The sequence below is a fragment of the Electrophorus electricus genome, chromosome 15, assembly GCF_041902795.1.
Source record: "Electrophorus electricus isolate QZ-2024a chromosome 15, ASM4190279v1, whole genome shotgun sequence".
NCBI lineage: Eukaryota > Metazoa > Chordata > Actinopteri > Gymnotiformes > Gymnotidae > Electrophorus > Electrophorus electricus.
In genome coordinates this window covers 21,603,318-21,622,673 of record NC_137511.1, presented here as the reverse complement: position 1 = coordinate 21,622,673, position 19,356 = coordinate 21,603,318, and the positions used below count along the sequence as shown (strand labels likewise).

Here is a 19,356-nt window from a genome sequence, read left to right as displayed (position 1 = left end):
GTGTCAAATATTGTAACGACATTAAATATGGTGACTTGACAATTACGTGAAGGGTAGTGCTTGATAACTGTCCATCTTGACTTTGGATTGTACATTTTCTCTCTTGACTTGTCTCGGGACTACAGTGTCAATTCTTGAGATGTATTTGTTACATTTACATTTACATTTACGGCATTTAGCAGACACTCTTATCCAGTGCAACTTACAAAAGTGCTTTGTCATTTACTCATAGAATACACCCTAGCCATTACAGTAGGTTAGAGTTCAATATACCAATGATCTAGAATACTGTAGAAATAGAGGGATCACTGCTGTTGCCAAGAAGTACAAAATGCATAAGGTCTATCTTAAACAATGATAAGTACAATAAACAATAAGTACTAAAGTTTGTTAGACAACATCAGAATAATAAATAATACCCTAAAATAAGTGCTAATTTACTTAGTCAATATAGGAGCAGGGTCATTTGTCATTTAAATATTCCATGAATAGATGGGTCTTTAGTCTGTGGTTGAAGACTTCAAGGAACTCTGCTGTCAGGACAGCAAGTGGAAGTTCATTTCACCATCTGTGAGCCAGGACAGAAAAGAGTCTCAATGCTCGTCTTCCATGAGACTTGGAGCATGGAATTTCAAGCCGAGCCATACTTGAGGTTTGAAGCACTTGAGGTACGAATCGGGCTTTGACAAATTGACTCCCTGTATCAAAGGGCTGGCCCATTTTTGGCTTTGTAGGTGAGCATCAAGATTTTAAATCTGATGTGTGCAGCTACTGGAAGCAAACGAAGGGAGCGCAGCAGCAGGGTAATGTGTGAACTTTGGAAGAATGAAGACGAGTCATGCTGCTGCTACTACTGCTGTTACTTGCAAGTACATCATCTTGTTAGTGACTTTTGGTGGGTGGGCACTGGAGTAAACAGTGTAATAAATAAAGTGTTATAGTTAAAGAGAAAAGATGGTGCTGTCCCTGGAATGCTGGTACAAGAAAAGCATAGGCAAACACCACTGCAATTTGCATGTGAGAAATAGTCTTCCAGAATTTTCACTGAGCTAAGATGAATGTCCAATAGTTGAAGAGTTTTTACATGCCCTTGACATCACGGAGGTAAGAAGGATGTGCTTTCTCCACTACATGAAACAAGACACTGCTATGTGGCAGGTAGATCGTTCAGGAAAGGGTCTGGGAGTGCAAGCTCTCCACACTGGTGGCATGATGTCTCTGCAGAAATCACTTCAAATAAGCAACTAAATTCTCTATTCTGCAAGAGAGCACATTGGAGCTTGACACTAACACATTAATCCCTGGGTCATCACAACTTATCGACAAAGCAGCTATTTCTGCTTCAATTCCTAGGACTCCTACAGTTTCACTGGCACAAAGTTGCAAACGGAATGGCAAGCATGTGCAAAAGGAGAACTACATGACACTGTGAATTTATTCTTCCAGCAAAGCCATCAGGAGAGAAACATCTGATTCCATCACGCTGCAAGCAGGAGTCGAACCTGCGCGGGGAACCCCCATTGGATTTCAAGTCCAACGCCTTAACCTCTCGGCCATCGCAGGTGTTATATGCTTTGGGCACTTTGGGGTTAAGTCTTAGGACTTCTTCAAGCTCAATTATGAGTGCCCATATATCATTGACTCAGGACTGCAAATGGCCTGAGATGCAAATTCAAAGACAGTAATCTCCCGAATGGTCTACTCATTATTTTAGCAAACTAATGTCAATTCCAGGTGAACAGGTGCCCAAAAGCTTATCAGATTATTAGACTGATCCGCTACTTAAAACACTACCGTGGCCTCCAAGGTTTCCCACGTGAAGACGTGGGATGGCTCAAGGTGGCTAAGCATTTTTGCATGAACACTCTTTTTGTTTTTAAAAAATCACACCTAGCTGATGAAGGTGTCATGTAAAGCATTCACTGGAATGTACATGTGAGCAGAAATCTAAGTCAACAAAGTTGAAAATTGCACATTGGAAATAGAGTAGTGCAGGATATCGCTTGACCTAAGTTCAATGTTGACTAGACATTGCAGCTCAGTACATTAATTTGCAATAGAATAATCAGACATATTGCAAACAGAGTCAAAGCCAAATTTGATAAAAGTGCTGCATATGACATAACTCATAGTTTAGACCATTCTCGTGTTTATCACACAGGGATAGCCAAAATGCTTTGAATATTTTGCATTTTTACAAGAATTCAAAAAGAAATACAAATCATAAGCCAGCACACCGGCATTGTTAAAAGAGGAAAATGAAGACTGGGTCAACATCACCAGAATTTGTTTAAAAAACTTTCTGTTGTAGGCACATTGATCCAAAATACTTCAAAACCTGTGGGATGCGTACATCTCAGTCAGTTTCTTTTAACACACATGCATCTGTCCTTGTTAGTATAGTAAATAGTATCTCTGCCTCTCAGGCAGAAATTCTTGGGTTGATTCCCCGACAGGGAGTCTTCCTATTCTTAGTGCACTGCAGACAAACTGGTGACTTGGCACCATTTTTAGGAATGATAACATCGAATCCTACACCCACAGTTGCTCTTGATTTTTCTACATAGATGAATCAAGACACTAGCACATTGTGGATCAATAATTTGGTAAAGCACCTGGGAGAGAATTTGGTGCCCAGTGGCGACATTATCTCTAAGCAGACATGACAAAACATGCATACCATCAAGGCCAAGACTGAAGAGCATGAAAAGATTTTGTCAATTTCATAAACTACATCAAATGCTTTGCTGGTGTCAAATATTGTAACGCCATTAAACATGGTGACTTGACAATTACGTGAAGGGTAGTGCTTGGTAACTGTCCATCTTGACTTTGGATTATACATTTTCACTCTTGACTTGTCTCGGGACTACAGTTTCAAGTCTTGAGATGTATTTGTTACATTTACAATTTATATTTAAGGCATTTAGCAGACACTTTTATCCAGTGTGACTTACAAAAGGGTTTTATCATTTACTCATAGAATACACCCTAGCCATTACAGTAGGTTAGAGTCCAATATCCCAATGATCTAGAATACTGTAGAAATAAAAGGATCACTGCTGTTACCTAGAAGTACAAAATGCATAAGGACTAAAGTTTGTTAGACAACATCAGTGTAATAAATAATACCCTACAATAAGTGTTAATTTAGTTATTCAATATAGGAGCAGGGTCATTTGTCAGATTCCATGAATAGATGGGTCTTTAGTCTGTGTTTGAAGACTGCAAGGAACTCTGCTGTCAGGACAGCAAGTGGAAGTTCATTTCACCATCTGTGAGTCTAAATGCTTGTCTTCCATGAGACTTAGAGCATGGAATTTCAAGCCGAGCCATTCTTGAGGTTCAAGGCCCTTGAGGTATGAATCGGGCTTTGACCACTGACTCAATATATCAAGGGCCTGGCCCATTTTTGGCTTTGTAGGGGAGCATCAAGATTTTAAATCTGATGTGTGCAGCTACTGGAAGCAAACGAAGGGAGCGCAGCAGCAGGGTAACACGTGTGAACTTTGGAAGATTGAAGACGAGTCATGCTGCTGCTACTACTGCTGTTACTTGCAAGTACATCATCTTGTTGGTGACTTGTGGTGGGTGGGCACTGGAGTGAACAGTGTAATAGCTAAAGTGTTATAGTTATAGTTAAAGAGAAAAGATGGTGCTGTCCCTGGAATGCTGGTACACGACATGGAAGAGAAGTTTTTACATGCCCTTGACATCACGCAGGTAAGAAGGATGTGCTTTCTCCACTACATGAAACAAGACACTGCTATGTGGCAGGTAGATCGTTCAGGAAAGGGTCTGGGAGTGCAAGCTTTCCCCACTGGAGAATTGGTGCTGTATACCAAGTTCAATTGTCATCTTGGAGAACAGGTGTAACATAAAGTTCATGCCTTGGTCAGATTGTATAACTTTGGGCAATCCAAAGGTAGTGCAGAATTTAATAACAGCTCTTCGATTTTAGGGATCGAAGGGGAATAGCCTTAGGGTACGTGGTGGCAGCACACATTATAGTCAATAGGTAGCAATGACAAGAACGGGTCTTTGGCAAAGGGCCCACACAATCAACCAACACCTTTTCAAAGGGCTCACCAACTGCTGGAATGGGGCACAGAGGAACAGACGGAATGACCTGATTTGGTTTTCACTGCATGTAAGGCATGAACGGCAGTGTCCAACATCACTTCTAATCGATGGCCAAACGAAATGTTGTAGAATTTGTTGTTTTGTCTTTTTTCTGATACCTAGGTGTCCAGACAGGGGATGGTCATGTGCTAGTGATAATATGTGTATTTGGTATGATGCTGGAACAACTACCTGGGCTACAGAGTTCCACTCCTCATCAGAGTCAGATTGACTCCATATCCTGAATACAACACCACCTCAAATGAAATACATGCGCCAATAACCTATCGGTTTGTTTTGTCACGATTCTTATTTTCTAGTACACATCCATAGGTCAAATATATTTATCAGTTACTAAAATTTAATCTGTGTATTGGAATACTTTTAAAATATACATCAGTAAGGTAATATACATGAACCCATGTTTTCTGATTGTTTTTGGATAACAGAAAAATGGCTTGTCACGTCTATCTGTTACAGAAACAAATTTTTTAGACAATTCTAATAGCCATTATTGTGGAAAAACCTCGTCAGCCAGGATGATTTTGCATGTAGCTGTTTAATACAATCATATAGTGTAGTTGTTTGTTTGATTATAAAGGATGATCTCATAATAATCTTATCTACATATTCTTATACATTTACATAGTAGCATTCACTCATATACTCAAATTCCATATGCTACATAGAAAAAGTCCACCTCATCCATTTTAGTTTTTACCTGATCAATAATCCAAAAAAACATATAAATAACAGCACCCTCTAGCGATGAACCTCAATTATTTTAAGATAAATATAAAGTATAGCTAGGATAAGTCAGCGCTATCTTGCAGCTAGAACAAAATATTCTCAGATTAGTTTATGCGTCATGGAACGTGGCTGAATTAAAAATGAAACACAATTAAGTCAAATTAAATTGACCCACCTGCAACAAGTTCAGCAACCACATTTAATTTCACTGAATGGTCAGCTAGCCAGCCTATACAAAACAGGTTATTGTTAGAAATTCTGCATGTGTGATTCACTTAGCTTTACATCTCAGATTGCTTATAATGATATACTAATGTATCCACATTAGAAATAATTGGTGAAATCCACCACAAAAGATGAGACTCAACATAATAAATAATGAGACAAACCTTGGGATATGACGTGGATATGAACCTACCCAAAGCAGCTATGTCTCGCTCTGCTCTATATAAGGGGCTGGAGACTTTCTGACCAGCAGGTTGCGCTGAACCCATTTTGCAGGCATTTCACAACTTTATCATTTTCAACACTGTGACATTGTTTTAGGTAATCTGTGTTCTACATATTCAAAAGAAGCACACTAGGAAGTAAGAATGGCTTCTTCTTTGGTGAAAATCTCCTTGTTAAAGAACCTTTTTTTTTCTAGTGCATTGTTGTATGTTTAAATTTGGTTAACATTTGTTCAGGGTTGCATGATTTGTAATTTTTTTTTACTGTTTGGAATGCCCAAGGTTTATAATATTACAAGTGGGACTATTCTCTACAAACCTATGCGATATCAGATCAAAGTTATTGGAATGTGTGATTTTGTGCTGTTTGTTATCTATGTCAATGTTTACAGTAGCGATTTTCTTTGTTCAATCCTTTTTTAGGTGGTATAACTGGAAGCATCTAACGACTGCGGTGACCCAAAGAGCTATTTAAAGGGCTGGTGCGCAGGCTCCATCAGTGATTTTTAATCATTGCTGCACATACATTGTCGGTTTTCTAAAAAGTTAATTTTGCCATGTCATTGCCAATGTGTTTTTCACAGGCTAAGAACGTCAGTGAGCTCTCTCTGACCAAGGTCTAGTTTATAGCCAGCGAGTTTGGTGGAGTTATGTTAAAGGGTTGGCATGCAGGCTTCCTGAGTGGTTTTTAAAAAGTGTGTTTTGCTGAATCATTGGCAACACATGGAATGCTCCATCTGGTCACGGCCAATATTATAGCCAGCAAGATTGTTGTTGCGACCTGAAAGTATTAGTGTGCAAGATTTAGGATTTTTTTTTTCACAGGCTATTTAAAATATGCTGTCAATGCAGTGGCTATGCTGTATCGTTCACATTAGATTAGACTTGCAACTAGACTTTGTAGGGTGGAAGAACTACGGGACCAGAACTGGGTTGTGCTTCCGTATCCATTACCGACACATTTTTTAGTACCATTTGTGCGAAGTAGTAAAGTCAGCTGTGGTGGAACAACAAATATACTGTGGTCAAATATACTGGTGGTCAAATATACTGAAAATGGGATGAAAATCCCAATTCAAATATATGTCATTTGGTGTGTCAAATATACATCAATGGGGATGAAAATCCCACTTCAAGTATGTTTCAGTGGTGTATCAAATATATTGCAAATGGGATGGAAATCCCAATTCAAGTATGTTTCAGTGGTGTGTCAAAATACCAATTCAAATATGTCATTTAGTGTATCAAATATACTGCAAATGGGATGAAAATCCCAATTCAGGTATATGTCATTGAGTGTGTCAAATATACTGCAAATGGCATGAAAATCCCAATGCAAGTATGTCATTTAGTGTGTCAAATATATTGCAAATGGGATGAAAATCCCACTTCAAGTATGTTTCAGTGGTGTGTCAAATATATTGCAAATGGAATGAAAATCTCACTTCAAGTATGTTTCAGTGGTGTGTCAAATATGAAAATCCCAATTCAAATTTATGTAATTTAGTTTGTCAAATATACTGCAAATATATCTCGGGCACTGACGTTTCCTTTTATTTTCCACACTATATGAACTTCAGCAACCACATTTAATTTCACTGAGGGGTCAGCAAACAAGCCCACAGCAAGTATGTCTCGCTCTGCCATGCACCTCCCAGTAAATGTTACAACTTCTTCCATAATAAAATATAATTAAAAGAAAGCTGTGGTCATAAAAATGAACAGCACCCTCTAGCGATGAACCTCAATTATTTCAAGATAACTAAAGCATAGGTAGGTTAAAGCACCGTTAGCTTGCAGCTAGAACAAAAAATTCTTAGTGAGGTAGAACAACAAAAGCCTGAGACCTTTAGTGACACTGTTTGAAGCACATGGCCACAACACTGACATCACTCCATGTGACATCACACCATGACACACACTGGCTTTCATCAATATATTGATTTCTATTGGCCATTGCAGTGCCATTGTCTTTGAGTGAAAGCAATTCTCACGGAGGTGTGAAGGGGAGGGGAACTTTAATATTACTTCACAAGTGTTTTCAGTGGCAAACATCATGATTGGCAGCTGTTTCAACAAATAGTGAACACTTAGACTACTGTCAACCAGCTTCCGCATTGTAAGCAGACAAAGTGTTGCGCATGCGTTTGACGCTGTTTGGCAAAACGCATTCAGCCGTAAGAATGATTTGATCGCCAAGTTTATGTGGAGTTGTCTGGGTGCTTCTAGCATGGACTAGCTACAATGTTTGCATCGCAAATCACTGGGTGTTTCCATTCACTGCTGGAAAAGAATCGTAATCCTTCTACAAAATGTAAGTATAAATGAGAAAGATTATTATTTCTTTACAGTATTACAGCATTTACAGTATTACAGTATTTTCCCATAATAACAATGATGCTATGAAGCTATAATTGTTGTGGAACTTACTAAAGTAACTTACTGTGATGTTTTAGCCAAAATAAACATGCAAACTCAGTGTATAGTGACTGATGACTTTGTGTGCATTTGGAGAGGTTTTTGGACACTGTGGAGATGTCTAGGACACCTAGTGGAAAATAGTGGAAAAGTGTTGAAGTTATTTATTTACCCAAGTGAATCAGGAAATGTAGAGCATGACTGAAAATTAATCTCCAGCATCAAAAGACACATTATACACCCCAAGAATCAAAGGCGTTTTTTTGTTGTTTTGTTTTTTTACATTTTTGTTTTGTATTAGAAGAGCTCAAATGCAACCTAAATGATGGAAAAATAAGCTTGTATAATTTCAGATAACTAATGTTAAAGTGAACAAGTGCAAATCGTTCACAAATGAGCTTAGACCTGGATGTGCATAGACAGATTATTAATTAATTACAAAAAGTTGTATTTGCCTTTATTTTACTGTTTTATTTTTGTTTAAAGCTATTTTGATGACTGAATCATTTTTGAAGGAACTTTGCCTTTGTGATGGTTTTTGCTGAGTATATACACTTTTTTGCCAGGTGATCAAAATTAACTATAAAATATTTATATATAAATTTCAGTGGAATGGAAGAATATCATTATTTAAGATTAATAATTAATGGTGGAATGTTTTAGAAAATATTAAGAATTAGAAATCCTCTAGGTGACACACAAGTCACACTTTGCCCATTTACTGTGCATATAGCCAGTGGTTATTTTTAACATCCAGTGAAGAGGATGAACACTAGAATACAAATCTTAATGGTGAGGTCAAATCCCAGCTCAGCATTGTGTTGATCATGTGGGGCGTGTGGAGCGTGTGGGGTGAGGTGGGGTGGGGCCTGTCATAAATGCTTTTGACCTGTTTCAGTCTAATAGCCCTGAAGGGCAAAGATCTGCATAATCCATCTCAGTTGGGGAGTCTGAAAATTACATGGTTCATAAACTTTTTTTTTAATATCATAAAGTTTGATCCCTCTACTTTTTTTCAGTTTTTCTGTTTTCTATTGTACACTCAGTATTAGCAGGTTTTATAATTTTAATATCCAGTGCTTTATCCTTATGTTTTTACTGTTTTATAACTTGACTGTGTACTTTTTTGTTCTATGATTATAATTAATATTATTACTATCATCATCATCATCATCATCATCATCATCATCAGGTTTAGATTAATGACTTTATTGAGGCTTCATGTTATAATCCATGCCACATGATCATAATAATGATCTGAGCATAGTCTTCCTCCTCTTCATCACACTGTCTCAGTGTCTCTTGCTCTGTGTGTGTTGAGAATAAACTGATGTAAGTATCATGCATGAAACCAGAGGAAAGTCCAACCTCTCGTGTGCCACACGGGTTTCTATGGCTGCTGCTCCCAGATGGGACCCCTGTCCATTTTAACCTCAATCCTGGCAGCAGCATTGGGGTGGCCTCCCCTCTCTCACCCCTTGTTGCAAGTTTGCTGCAGCGCAGACATGGTTTGACATCATGACGCTCAAGATTTTTGCAATGCTCAACTGTCAGAAAAACGTCCTCGCATTGCTAAAAAGAAGTGATCATCTTGGAGGCATATCATTCCGATGGATCGGACAATTTGGAACTGATTCCTGATTCCCATCACTTCATGGTTGAAGAAGCTGATTGTGTGTTGGGGAAAACAGATGTTCTTCATAAGTGGCTGTGAATGGACTTGCTTTCACTGTTAACATGTGTTCTTTGTAACATCAAGCCTTCTCAGATTCATTATTGATTTTATTAGTTTTGGGTTTATGGTCTATTACAAAAGTGGTACTTTTTGTATATTGTTCCAATCCAATGCGCCCTCATCTTCTTTTCACAGAGAGCCACAATCGCTGCAGAAATCCTTTTCCCTTACGTTTTGATTTACGTTTTCCTTTGGTTTGCTGCTTCTGCTCTTTCTGGAAGCCTTTCAGCCTCAACATCTCCATCATTCTGCACAGTCTACGCTCCCTCTCCCGGCGCTTTCGTCTTTTCTTCCGTTCCTTTTCCTGTTTAATATGGTGCTTAATTTTCCTTTGCAGCTGTTTTTCCTTTGCTTTTCTCTCTTTCTCTCTTGCATTTTCCTCAGATTTCTTAGTCCTTATCAGGACATTCCATAGATTTTTCCACCACTTCCTTTCATAGGTTCCTTCACATGTCTGCTGAACTTTTTCATTCTCTTCTTCCTCCATAATCACTGTCACTCCTTCATCCTCCTCCATAATTACTGTCAGCCCTGTTCTGCAATACGGGACGTGTGTACTAGACACAAACTTTTTGTGCTGCCTCCGGGCAACAGCAATGGGGCGCTTGGGGGTTTCCGTGGCTGCAGGTCGCAGGGGGCAATTAAGAGCAGCCCTGCCTGGCTTTTGGAGGATGGATGGGGGAGTCCTGGTGGGATGCAGCGTTGTAACCACTCTAGGGAAGTTGAACCTGATTCTTTCCCACTGCGGAAAAAGTGCATAATATTTAGCATTCTTATTACACACATGCGCAAAAACACTAACACACAGAAAAGCAATCTGACATGACCAACACCACATTGCTCGTCGAGTTGTGAAGTTGTGCTGTAGGCATAAGACATCTCCTTATTTCTGTCTAAAATCACCCTCTGTCTATAGTATGACATTGACTGTATGTGACTGCAGTGGAACTGAAGGTTTCATTTTGGTGTTCCTACTTTCTCCAGTTGAGCTTTCAGGGACTTCAGTTCATCTTTGAGCTCCACATTCTCCAAGTTCTTTTTAATTGTTCCTTTTCTTGTCTGATGGATTCCTTCATACTCTTCTTCCATCAGAATTATTGCCTCCAATTCATCCACTCTCATCTTAACGTGGGAAATCCAGTCTCTCTGAAGGAATGAAAACAACAAGACACTGCCTTATGAGTGGACATATCTTAGCCACAGCAAACAATGAGCCCCTCCTATTATAATAACACTTTCTAACATGTATTCAGACATTGAATCAAATTACTTCATTCTGTTTACCATGGCATTAAGCATGGGACGGTTTGAGAATGCCAACTCCAGACAGAAAAACAGAAAACATATAGTAGAGATTATGCATAAAATGACTACTGTATGAAAATAGCTTATGACACATTTACTCACAACTGCAAAATCAGCTGCTGCATCACTCTCCTCATTCAGTGTGCGGGCTCTGCCTGTCTTGGCAGTCGTATACTTCACCTCTGGCAGCAGCGATCTATCATGCAAGCTTTCCTTACTAGATGCAAACTTTGTATGCCGACTCCGGGCAACGTCAGAGCTGCGATTGGAGGTTGCTGTGCCCACAGGTAGCAGGAGGCAGTTAGGCTCATTAAGCGCAGCCTTGCCAGGCTTTTGGAGGATGGATGAGGGAGTCCCGGTGCGCTGTAGTTGTGGAAACACTGTGGCGAAACTGGACTTGACTCTCTCCCACTATGAAAAAAGTGCATAATATTTAGCATTCTTTTTACATACATGCATAATCACACATACACCAAGATGCACAGAACAGCAATTTTACAGCATCAACAACACATTGTTCTTCGAAATGTATAGGAACTACAATTACTCAGGAACTGCACAATAGTTTCCACTAGGTGTCATAAAAACCTCTCCTTTTCAGACCGACAAAAAGTCGTCACACAATATACATCGAGTGTGCGACTTTTTTCTTAAAATGTCACAACAATGTTTGACAACTTACTAAAAGAAATTATTAGCTTCAATAAAGCTTCATTATTAAAGGCTAAATAACATTATCTCCATTGCCATTAGGCTAAAAAGCTATCCTGGGGAAAATACTGCAATAAGCTTAAAAAATATTATGCTTAAAGCACAAACGTTCATTTATACTTACGATTTTAACAGCACTTACGAATTTTTCTAGCAGTGAAAGGATACCACCAATGATTTGCAATGCAAACATAGTAGTCCATGCCAGAAGACACTGAACCATCACTATCAGCATGCAACTCATAACTGCATCAAAACTCCACATAAACTTCAGTTCAAATAAAACCTGTGGAACAAGGGAAACCACAAAGGTCATTTTCAGATAATGGGGCACAGCATTGGAAATCCCTGTGTTGTGCACTGTTCATTTGCTGCTCATTATTATTCCCAGCCTCTGTTCGTAGTCCAAGCCTCATGTTTTCTATTGCCAGTATTAGTTAAGTGTTCTTGTCATTGCTTGTGTTATTGTTTTAGCCTCCTTCCACTTTGTCTTGATCTGTGTTGTTTACTTTTGTTCAGCATGTACTCTCAGCCTCTTTGTATCATGTATTCTATGGCATTGGGCTGGTGTAGTGATTATGATTCTGCATCAGCCCTTAATAAATCTTGCGCTTCTCCACGTGTGCGTTCACCTTCCAACCGTTCATCGTTACACAGATAAAAAGGAATTTAAGGCTTTATTGAACAAAGTAAAGACTGGATTAAACAATACAAACCACTACAGGTGAAAAGGCGGGAACCATAATATCAGGCATAGGTTGAAAGAAGAAAACAAGCCATAAAGTGTAAACAAGGTTCAGACACGCTCGCTGTGCAGAAAGAGACTTCGCAACTGGAACACAGACCAGGAGGTTTTATACACGAGCGTTAATGAAGGTACCAAGTAGCAGGTGTAGTTAGATCTGCACTGGCATGTCCATCCGGAGTGGAGGGGGTGACATGGTGCATGACAGACTTAAGAAATGTGGCCGTAAAACCTTCCGTGAACCTTTCAGTCCGACTTGATTTCTTTTCAGTAAACGCTCGTGCACAAGGACGTGACTTTGAGAGCCAGCTGAATTGAATGGATGCCCGGTCCTCATGCTCGTCCCCAGGGCTGGTGCACCAACTGGGATTAACTGCCAAACTGGCAGAAACTGAGACCATTTTTCATAGAGAGGTTTAAGCCTGTTGCACCAAGACCAGTAGCGATGCATGCGTTCGTTTAAAACTTGGAACGTATGACCATTGCTAAGCAACCTGCACTATTACTAATTGCATACAAATGATATTGTTCATATAAACCATGCTGAGCTCTAAACAAAGCTGCTTAACAACAGTTACGTGACTAATGTGCTCCTGAGTCTCTGAATCAGGCCTCACGCTGCTTTATTCTAGCTGAACATGTAAAGCTGATATGATGTCGCCATCACGCGCACTTGCTGTTGGAGAGTTTAACTCTGCTCCCACAGAAAAGGGAGCTGTGAAACCTCACCTTACACCTGCTCCCACATAGGCCAACATTTATGCCGCTCTTAGGAGAAACTCAGGTTGTGATCGGTGCTAAAATCTCACATCAGCAGTGTGCGAATCGGAAAGTTCGCGTACGATCACAAGAGTCGCGTGGTTTGTTTTTAGCACGTGGACGTGTCGGTTTTTGGCTTGTAATCTCGAGCTCACCGGGTGAACGGCTTATCCATAATTAAGTCAACAACAACACAGCCTACTAGAAACGACTTCAAATAAGCTTGACTCTTTGGCGTTTATTTATGCATGTGGTACATCTACCTGGATCGCTAATGACAGTCTGGCTAATTTCCGCTAGCTGGAGAGAGAGTTAGAATTAGACAATGACCAAGTTTATCCAGGCGTGGTCTTTTCCCTCTTCTACAATCTGATTTTTAGCGCTTGGACTCTTTCACAAAATGTCTTTTAGTCCGAGGCCAAGACATTTCCAAGCAGTCTGTCTTCATTTATGTGTACTCACCTTTGGGAAAGTTCCTGCCTCAGATCAGATACGCTCCAAACTGCATGAACGCTTCACAACTTCTTTAATGACCATCTTGCAAAATGACCCCTATTTATAGATTCATATTCATAGATTTTTATTTAGTTTTATTACACACATAGTGACTTCATAGGGCTAGACTGTGATGTCATAATACCACGTGACAGTGAAGGCACTTATATGTAGAACTGAACGAAATACTCAGAGGCACAGTTAGTTAATTTCACATACATGTTTTATGAAAAATATTTCACAAATTTTAGAATACAAATGAATTTCAGGGCTTTATAGTTATTATAGTGAATTAGCCTCACCAGGCCTGCCATGCTAAGCTAATAGCCTGTGATTGAGTCATAAGCACTGAACATCAGGACACTGAGTTGGGCTTCATTCTTTCTCACTGAGACTTCATGTATAGGCAGCGCTGTACTGCCCTGTTCTCTTCCTTTTCCCCCAACTTCTTTATAAGGGTTCTTTTACTTGTCTGTTGGACTCCTTCATCCTCTTATTCTTCCATAATTACTGCCTGCAATCTATATATAATAGGCTGTAATAAGCAATAACAGATTTTTCTCCAACTTCTTCATAATGGATCTTTCACTTGCCGACACCTTGTGACACACACTGGCTTTCATCACTATTACTGTATGATATAAACACTGTACATATGGTCAATGTCACAGTTTAGGCATGGGCACACACACACAGACAGACACACACTCACTCACTCACACACACGCACAAGCCCTTTACTTTAATATCCTGTATGCAGGCATGTTACCTTCTATTCCACCAAGCACAGAAGTAACATCGTATTCACAACATGACAAATATAAGTGCTTTGGAAATTCAGCATAATATTTATCCCTCACTTTCTTTCTTTGAAAGGTTGACTGGAAGATATGCAGATGTACAAGTAGCTGGGGGGATTACTGTCACACTGGTACAAACATCAAAGTTTGTTTTGGGTTGCCAGACCTTCCAAATTTCTTTTCTATTCTAGTACCTATTATAAAGTGTGTATTCCCAAAATGATCCCTCATACCTACTCTTGTGCAGACCTTGGTAGCACTGCTTGTCAGTAGGTTCAGTAAGACTGTTATAAATGGTTCCTTGCTACTAGAAGCAATCTCAGCCAGACTAACAGGCATGGAATTCATGCAGTGTTGCAGTTTGCTTCCATGACAGCAGGATTACTGCTCTTATTTTAGACAGGCAAGTTGCCAAGCATGCCTTGAGGTCTTTTTCCAACTTTGCCCATATTTGTCCGAGGTTGGAGTTGGAGTGGAGGGAGCTTGAGGGCTGTTTCCAGCTGTGTCAGACTCCACTGCTCTTCCTCATCATCCATCATCCAATAGACTTCCACATCTACTACTGCTTTTTCTTTTTCAGGTATTTTTCTGAGTCTCTTTTGTTCACTCTCTCATTCACCCAACAAAAAACCAGGCATCAACTCTTGGTTTCTGTTTACATTCTTCTTCATCTTTCATTCTCACTCTCTCTCCCTCTCTCTCCAATTGTCTCCCTGTTTTCTCTATTCCTTTTCTCTCTCTCTCTCTCTCTCTCTCTCTCTCTCTCTCTCTCTCTCTCTCTCTCTTTCTCTCTCCTGGTCTCTTTTTTTAAGTTTATTCCACTTGTCCAAAATTGACCAATTATCTTTTTTTAGGTTTGGTTTTTGATGCACCCTTTTGTTTTAATGTTGGTTTTGCTGGTGTCTTTTCTAAGAACACATTTAGATGTTTTACTGCCAGATTGAGTCTTGTATACTTTGAACACACGTGGTGTCCAGAAAGGCATCTAAATGTATTTGAATTTAGGCAGTACTGATTTCTTTATGGAATTGTTCTGTGCTGTTTTGGGCCCATCTGTATGGTCTCCTAGTGTTGTACAGCTTACTGGGCTGTGCGAGTGCAGTGTTAGTCTCTGTCCTATTCATGAACACAGCAATCTGGCTGTGATCAGACAGAGGGGTTTGTGGTTTAGCAATGAATGCACTGAGAGAGAAATGGTCTAAATTTGTTATTAAATAATCTACAGTACTATTCCCAAGAGGTGAGCACAAAATGTATCTTCTTAAGGAGTCCCCCTGTGTCCTACCAGTCGTGCTGCTGCTACTACTGCTGTTACTTGCACATACATCATCTTTTTAGTGACTTTTGGGTGGGCACTGGAGTAAACAGTGTAATAGCTAAAGTGTTATAGTTATAATTATAAAGGAAAAAGACGGAGCTGTCACTGGAATGCTGGCGCAAGACATGCAAGAGAAGCATAGGCAAACACCACTGCAATTTGCATGTGAGAAATAGTCTTCCAGAACTTTCTCTGAACTAAGATGAATGTCCAATAGTTGAAGAGTTTTTACATGCCCTTTACATCACGCAGGTAAAAAGGATTTGCTTTCTCCACTACATGAAACAAGACACTGCTATGTGGCAGATAGATCGTTCAGTAAAGGATCTGGGAGTGCAAGCTCTCCCCACAGGTGGCATGATGTCTCTGCAGAAATGTCAAGTCTTGAGATGTACTTGTTCCATATCCATTTACATTTACGGCATTTCCGAGACACTCTTATCCAGTGTGCAGTTGATAAACTAGGTTTTGATCAAAGAGAGCCCACTGAGTTTCTTAGCCTGTGAAAAACACATTGGCAATGACATGGCAAAATGAACTTTTAAGAAAACCAACAATGTATGTGCAACAATGATTTGACCTAGCCATACCAAACTCAAGAGCTTTAATCTAGGCATATTGGACAGATGGATGGCACTGAGTTTGAAAGCCCTATCTTTAAAGTTGGTCATAGGGCGACCCTGTCCACTTCTCTGTATAGATAGACCTCATGTTAAGGTAAGCATTACCATAGTAAATTCCTTAAAACGTAACAAGCCAATTCTGGACCTGGAGAGTTTAGTTCCAAACGGAATGTAAAGCAAGTGCTAGATGAAATGCAATTTTTCAAGAATCTTAGAGCCAGCTGTATACTATGTGGAAGACTGGATCACCAGGACAGGAAGTGGGCACTCTTGCTCTTTCTTAATTTGGACATCCCTTAGCAAAAACTTTTGAAAAGAATGAGCATGCTCTCACCTCCAGCACTTTGAAGTCAAAGTGGGCTTGTCTGGGAATTGAACCCAGGATCTCGCACACCCAAAGCAAGAATCATACCCCTAGACCAACAAGCCATCATTTAGCTCAGTATAGTCCTTTTTTGACTGGGCAGTGTTAGGAAACAGAATTGAGGTGGTCTTTCAGTTGTTTTACTCTTTCATGAAGCGACACTAACATATGGTGCAAGACACCTGTGGATCCAAAGTAAGTATAAAGAGCTCGTTCCCGATTTGAACCCGGAATCTGTCACACCCTAAGCAAGAATCATACGCCTAGACCAACGAGCCCATTGCATTTGTTTACCGTTGGATTTTTGTCTCATGTCCACATTTGGACACCTTCTGCTCAATTGGCATTCTTGACTTGTTACAATTTTCATTTTATTAATTTAGAGTTCTTTTGATGACTGATGACTTTGCAACATTGCAAGGTACATACTTGACAGGTATTATTCCTTGTCATTGATCTACCACTAGAAACAATTCAAAACATGTTTGCAAGACAATTAATTTGATTTGTGAGAATGGGTCAGTGTATAAAATGATGCAACAACATGCCGGCATGTCATTGAAGGCTGAGGGAATGCAAGCCATCTGCTCTTTGTGACCTTCCACATGCTTAGCTCCCTTAGGCATTCTTGAGAGACCTTAACATCAAAGGTAAGGTCATTTCAGCCCTTTGCTATGTTTTTGGCTTTACTGTTGTTCCACCACAGCTGACTTTCCTACTTCACACAAATGGAACTAAACAATGTGTCGGTAATGGGTACGGAAGCACAACCCAGTTCTGGTCCCGTAGTTCTTCCACCCTACAAAGTCTAGTTGCAAGTCTAGTCTAATGTGAACGATACAGCATAGCCACTGCATTGACAGCATATTTTAAATAGCCTGTGAAAAAAAAATCCTAAATCTTGCACACTAATACTTTCAGGTAGCAACAACAAACTTGCTGGCTATAATCTTGGCTGTGACCAGATGGAGCATTCAGAGATTTGTGTTGCCAATGATTCAGCAAAACACACTTTTTAAAAACCACTCAGGAAGCCTGCATGCCAACCCTTTAACATAACTCAGATTACCTAAAACAATGTCACAGTGTTAAAAATTATAAAGTTGTGAAATGCCTGCAAAATGGGTTCAGAGGGTGCTGTTATTTATTTATTTTTTTGGATTATTGATCAGGTATAAACTAAAATGGATGAGGTGGACTTTTTCTATGTATCATATGGAATTTGAGTATATGCGTAAATGCTACTATGTAAATGTATAAGAATATGTAGATAAGATTATTATGAGATCATCATTTATAATCAAACACACAACTACCCTATACGATTGTATTAAACAGCTACATGCAAAACCATCCTGGCTGATGAGGTTTTTCCACAATAATGGCTATTGGAATTGTCTAAAAATTTTGTTTCTGTAACAAATAGACTGAGTCAAGGATGCAGGTGACAAGCCATTTTTCTGTTATCCAAAAACAATCAGAAAACATTGGTTCATGTACATTGCCTTACTGATGTATATTTTAAAAGTATTCCAATACACAGAATAAAATTTTAGTAACTGATAAATATATTTGACCTATGGATGTGTACTAGAAAATAAGAATTGTGACAAAATAAACAGGTTATCGGAGCATGTATTTCATTTGATGTGGTGTTGTATTCAGGACATGGAGTCGATCTGACTCTGATGAGGAGTGGAACTCTGTAGCCCAGGTAGTTGTTCCAGCATCATACCAAATACACATATTATCACTAGCACATGACCATCCCCTGTCTGGACACCTAGGTATCAGAAAAAAGACAAAACAACAAATTCTACAACATTTCTTTTGGCCATCGATTAGAAGTGATGTTGGACACTGCCATTCATGCCTTACATGGCCTGAAAACCAAATCAGGTCATTCCGTCTGTTCCTCTGTGCCCCATTTCAGCAGTTGGTGAGCCCTTTGAAAAGGTGTTGGTTGATTGTGTGGGCCCTTTGCCAAAGACCCGTTCTGGTCATTGCTACCTATTGACTATAATGTGTGCTGCCACCACGTACCCTGAGGCTATTCCCCTTCGATCCCTAAAATCCAAAACAGTAAGCAGAGCTGTTATTAAATTCTGCACTACCTTTGGATTGACCAAAGTTATACAATCTGACCAAGGCATGAACTTTATGTCACACCTATTCTCCCAGGTGACACTTGAACTTGGTATACAGCACCAATTCTCCAGTGCTTACCATCCGGAATCCAAATGTGCTCTCGAGCACATTCACCAAACATTAAAGAATATGTTGAGAACATGCTGTTTTGAGATGGATACATACTGCCATGAGGGAGTTCTTCTGTTGTTGTTTGCTTTCTGCAACTCTATTCACAAGTCTCTAGGGTACAGTCCGAATATGTTATTTGGACATGCCGTACGTGGCCTTCTTCAAGTGATGTGTGAGAAGTGGCTCAAACCCTCTGTCTGCTCCTGCTGGGTTTGTTTGTGATTATGTTGCTAGGCTTCATGAACGACTGTTAACCATTTCAGATATTGTGAAAAAGAACCTGTGTTCCACACAAAATGTCATGAAAGTCCACTATGACATTGGCGCATCTCCCATCCTAAGGACTGCAGAGAAATTAAGCCTCAAACATGACCGGCGTATCATTTTCCCACCACTACTTTAAAAAAAATGGTAGCGGCAAAAATGTAATTCCAAATCAGATGCCACTCTACAAGCTAACTACTTAGATTCAGATCTTTAGAACAAGCCCATGCTCGAGTCTC

At 39.6% G+C, this 19,356-nt stretch overlaps 1 non-coding gene across 1 annotated transcript; it reads right to left on the bottom strand.

Annotated features, from left to right (window-relative positions):
• Positions 1-1,481: 1,481 nt before the first annotated feature.
• trnas-uga (transfer RNA serine (anticodon UGA)) lies at positions 1,482-1,563 on the bottom strand. The gene has a single exon. It is a non-coding gene; the product is annotated as a tRNA-Ser (tRNA).
• Between the last annotated feature and the right edge of the window lie 17,793 nt (positions 1,564-19,356).